Below are 6059 nucleotides of genomic sequence, written 5' to 3'. Positions count from 1 at the left end.
TTTTGCTCTTAACCAACTTACAACCAAGGTACATATTGCCATGAGCCAAAAAATAAAATAAAAAATGTCTATACCTATGTGGCGGATTCATCGTTCCAAAAAAAATCCTTTATGGGTATTTCTGAGAAGCAGCGTCCGTTTAGGTTTAATGTGGTTTAACGCAGAAGTGTTTACAAAAAATAATTATTTTATTTTGTAGATTTTCTTGCAGTGCAGTGGCGAAATACCCATAAAGGATTTTTTTTTGGAAAGAAAAAATAAAATATTCAGCAGACGGTTCTGACCGAAAACTAATGTTTTAGGAAAATTTGCTCACGAAATTATTGTACAGAGTGTTTTAAAGATAGCAAAACAACTCTTTGATTAACCCTGTATAAAAGTCAAATAATAAAGTTTATAATAGACTGAGTTTCCGAATTAAAATTGATATTTATATATAGTTTGTTAAAAAACTCATACCTACGGTTAAAAATAAATAAAAAATATAACATTTTAAACTAAACCAAAGATTTTCCGTTGCGTTTTTTTGCATCTCAGTGTATAAACCCAGACATAGTTAACTAATAAAAATATTCGAAACATTTTTAGTGAAATGGATTGGTATGGACGAGGATATGGACGTCATCTGCCTTTTTTCAAAGACAGAGTTTACACCCCACATATTGTATGTCATCCTCATGTTATTGTGCTTGCAAACTGGATTGAACAGAAGAAAAATAATATTTCTTAAGGATTACATTTTCAATCTTCCTGTCACGTATCGTCGAATAACAAATTCCAGAGAAGGTATATGATTTAATTTGGTTTTTAGCGGATAAAAATCGCAAAGAAAAAGCAATATCACGTAGGTATATATTCTGCGGGAAATAAAAATTTCACTACTTCTGGTATCGTCAGATAACACTGGCATTTTATATTTAATCATTTCGAAAATGGATATTCTAGAAATTCTAGTCTATATTAGGACTTTATTTGTAGTGTTCTGTACCTCAAAAGGCGAAATAGCCATTGGACATTTTTCAATAGGATATACTCGTACACTTTATTGAATCCTTTCAGATCTTTTCAGATAAAATAAAGCGGTATAAAATGACCGTCAAATATCATTTTCTTATTCACGGAATATATTTGAAATCCTCGCGGAATCCACTTTATTGCAATTCTATTCCTCCTTGCAAGATTCGTTTTATGGGTTCAACGTAAGCTTTATTTATTACCTACAATACAGACTACAAAACCGTCTCTCTAGTTATTCAAATTGATTCGCGTTAACATTGCTTTATCAGTTTACAGAAATGCTGTGACTTAGGTTCTTAATAAAGCCAAGCTCCAATGTTTCTTAATGTAACTTTGAAGACTCTAACTAAATTTAACCTATTATGGCAATGAATCTTTATGTAACTATGAAAGTCCTATCAAAATAAATTCAGTTTTAGATTATCCCATCCAAAAAGAAATATACAAGGAACTTAATAATTTAGGACAAAAGGAAAGCAAGTAGCAATAATTACTGAATTCCTGAATTATGATTACAGTTGAGGGTTGGAACCTTTGGTGTTACACAGCAAAATAAAACACTAAATCACCACAATACACCAAAACACTTTTACTTTTACACTGGACGCGCGTTTCGCTAACCATGTTAGCATCATCAGCAGATGATTATAAACTAAAGTACAATCTACAAGTTGAGCGTTTATATACTCGCTCAGTGGGCACCGAGTGGGCGTGGCAAAATCTAGCCAACCAAGTCAGAGCCTACTGAGCGTAACAGTTAGATTTCCGCCACTAGAGTAGTAGGAACAAAGAACTTGAAGGAATTGGACCGTTGACTCTGTTCATACTATCTTTACATTTATTAATTATGATGCTTTCATATGCATCTAATTGCCTGTAATTTGAGACTTGTTTAATTAATTTTAAATTATTAAGATCTATACAATGTTCATTATCAACAATATGTTCGGCAACGCAAGATTTATCCGGTCTACCATATCTTATCTGAGCTAAATGTTCTTTAAATCTAGTTAATATTGATCTCCTAGTTTGCCCAACATATTTCTGATTACAATCTTTACAAGAAATTTCATAAATACCCGACCTTTCCAGTGGAGGTGTTTTATCTTTTGGATTACCTAATAATTGTTGTAATTTATTATTAGCACTATACACAAGTTTATAATTGACATTCTTAAAAATTCCTTTTAGACCACGGGATAACTCTCTATCAAACGGTATCGAAAAATATTTAGACGTATCTTTCTCCACTTGAAAAGTCGAATTTTCAGAAATCATTAACCTATACCTACCTTTTCTAATTAATTTATCAACTAGTGAAGGAGAATATCCATTACACTCAGCTACATTCCTAATATAATCTCTTTCTATTTCATATCTCATATCTTTCGTTGGAAAGTGGGAAACTAAGTAATCTATGAACTAAGAAATTTAAACTAGCCATTTTATGTTCAACACTATGATGTGATTCATTAGGAATATATCTGCGTGTGGTCGTATTTTTCCTATAGATATCAAATTCCAGGCAATTATTAGTATTTCTAATAACTAATACATCTAGAAATGGTAATCTGTCGTTGTTCTCAATTTCGTGCGTAAATTTAATGGAAGGAAAACGATTATTTAACTTAGAAATAAAATTATCTATGGTGTCTGAATGTGTGTCCAAAACAGCAAAAATATCATCCACATACCTAAACCATACTCTTGGAAAATACTCAAACTGATTCTTAGCCTCTACTTCAAACCTGCTCATGAATAAATTAGCCAAAAATGGAGACAATGGATTACCCATTGCTGTACCTTTCCGCTGTTCAAAAAAGTTGTTATTAAATTGAAAACAATTTTGTTTCATACATAACTATGTAAGCTCAATATATTCACTCACAGTTTTGTTGTCGAGACCATTTGCGTTCAGTAATTCCTTTAAGTAGCCTAAAGTATGTGGAATTGGAACACTTGGGAACAACGAAGATACACAAAGGAGACCAAAATTTCACCTTCATGCAATGTTATATCTTTAATTTTGTTAATGAATTCAATATTATTTTTAACTGAGAAAGAAGGTTCATGATCAGGTAAATTTTCGAACTCCCTTGATAACCATTTTGCCAAATTATAAGTCGGAGAACCTACAGCCGAAACAATTGGGCGCATAGACTTGTCCGGCTTATGAATTTTTGGCAAAGCATACAATTTTGGTAATGAGGGATTGGATACTTGCAATTTCCTCTTTAAAGAAAGATCAATAAGGGTGTTACATTCTTTTAGAGTTTTTTTAACGTCTGCTACCATCTTAGACAAGGGATTCTTTTTCAAATTTATGTAGGGGCCATTATCGATTAAGTTGTTAACCTTATCATAATAGTCTTTTTTATCTAATATAACAACCTTATTTCCCTTATCAGCTTTTAGATAGAAACAATCTTTGTTACGCAAACTCTTGACAATATTGTGCTCTTTGTTAGATTTTAATGAATTACTTGAAACGATATTTTTTGATAACTGATTTCTACAAGCCTCTCTTGTAAATACTTTAGAAGCCTCGGGCAAGTGCTGAATAGCAGTTTCAACACCAACGACGATTTCCTTCAAAGCGCTACCAGAGTTGGGCAATGCATACTTTAAACCTTTGTTTAATAAACTGAGCTCTTGTTTATCAAATCGTTTTTCTTCCATTAAATTTACGCATGAAATTGAGAACAATGACAGATTACCATTTCTAGATGTATTAGTTATTAGAAATACTAATAATTGCCTGGAATTTGATATCTATAGGAAAAATACGACCACACGCAGATATATTCCTAATGAATCACATCATAGTGTTGAACATAAAATGGCTAGTTTAAATTTGTTACTTCATATATTACTTAGTTTCCCACTTTCCAACGAAAGATATGAAATAGAAAGAGATTACATTAGGAATGTAGCTGAGTGTAATAATGGATATTCTCCTTCATTAGTTGATAAATTAATTAGAAAACGTAGGTATAGGTTAATGATTTCTGAAAATTCGACTTTTCAAGTGGGGAAAGATACGTCTAAATATTTTTCGATACCGTTTGATAGAGAGTTATTCCGTGGTCTAAAAGGAATTTTTAAGAATGTCAATTATAAACTTGTGTATAGTGCTAATAATAAATTACAACAATTATTAGGTAATCCAAAGGATAAAACACCTCCACTGGAAAGGTCGGGTATTTATGAAATTTCTTGTAAAGATTGTAATCAGAAATATGTTGGGCAAACTAGAAGATCAATATTAACTAGATTTAAAGAACATTTAGCTCAGATAAGATATGGTAGACCGGATAAATCTTGCGTTGCCGAACATATTGTTGATAATGAACATTGTATAGATCTTAATAATTTAAAATTAAGCAAGTCTCAAATTACAGGCAATTAGATGCATATGAAAGCATCAGAATTAATAAATGTAAAGATAGTATGAACAGAGTCAACGGTCCAATTCCTTCAAGTTCTTTGTTCCTACTACTCTAGTGGCGGAAATCTAACTGTTACGCTCAGCAGGCTGTGACTCGGTTGGCTGGATTTTGCCACGCCCACTCGGTGCCCACTGAGCGAGTATATAAACGCTCAACTTGTAGATTGTACTTTAGTTTATAATCATCTGCTGATGATGCTAACATGGTTAGCGAAACGCGCGTTCAGTGTAAAAGTAACAGTGTTTTGGTGTATTGTGGTGATTTAGTGTTTTTATTTTCCTGAATTATGTCTAAAAACCACTTTAATTATTATTTTCTTGGTAATTATTGGGAAAAGTGGAAATCGTCCGATTTTCACCATAATTGGTATACACCCTATTTTGAGGTCGTAGATTATGAATCTGAACTTTTTTTCTGGCGGTCTTTTTCTTAATTTCTCATATTTTTAAGGTTTGCTAGTACATATTTTGTTAGGTATTCAATAAACAATGATGTTTTTGCTATTTTCTGTTACTTTTTTAACCAATTCTATGCTATTATGCATATTATTCTATGGATTTGCTAAAATAAATTTGTAACCAATCTGAAAATGTTGGGTTATGTGTTTCTGGCATTTAAAGCAACGTTGTCAATGCTAAACCTAAATTTAGCCTGTTTTTTTCGCTCATTCTGGGATTACTAAAGGTGGTCGCCAGAAGAACGGCTCCTTCCCATAACTGCTATTTTACCAACGAGATCTGACTATTTATAACCATGAAGTTGCACGAAAGAGTTTTGATTGTATTGGTTACAACTTCCATGCGGAGGGTGTTGGGTGTTAATCTTTTGTTGTTATATTATATCAGAAAAAGATTAACCCCCTCCGCAAAGAAATTGAAATCAATGCAATCAAAATTCTTTCGTGCAACTTCGTGGTTATAAATAGTCTTTATATAACTTCTTTGCAGAGGGGGTTAATCTTTATGTAATATAATATAACAACAAAAGATTAACACCTTCCGAATGGAAGTTGTAACCAATGCAATCAAAACTCTTCCGCTTAACTTTGTGGATATAGGTAGGTATATTTAATTATTGTCAGATCTCATAATAGGTAATTTATTTAAAATCCCTAATCGCCCAAAAAAAATAGAAGATATGACAACGTTGCAAATTTTCAAATTTCTAAATTAGGTCTAGAATATATTTGTCTCTCTCATTGCATAGGAGAGAGAAAGAAGGATATATGAAATGTCAAACTTCCATTTGGTCTCAATTTTTTTTGTTATTTTGTTAAGAAAAGTATTTTTCAGTAAAATTTTGAACATTTTTCTATCCTCAATCAAGTGTGACTTTTAGATAAACTATAATATAATGAAAATATAGTGAAATTATTACTTTATAGGGCCGAAATAAAAATTCAATGTTGAAATTAGACAAGAAAAAACAGATTCGTAATCTACGACCTCAAAATAGGGTGTATACCAATTATGGTGAAAATCGGACGATTTCCAGTTTTCCTAATAATTACCATTTTCTTCTGTTAAAAAACACGGACTATGTAAAATTTTCTAGACTGAATATCTACAATTTAGAACAAAGCTGTAGACACTA

Source organism: Sitophilus oryzae, unplaced genomic scaffold (genome assembly GCF_002938485.1).
Source record: "Sitophilus oryzae breed Bouriz unplaced genomic scaffold, Soryzae_2.0 scaffold_1618_pilon_pilon, whole genome shotgun sequence".
NCBI lineage: Eukaryota > Metazoa > Arthropoda > Insecta > Coleoptera > Curculionidae > Sitophilus > Sitophilus oryzae.
Note: the sequence above shows the minus strand (reverse complement) of the source record.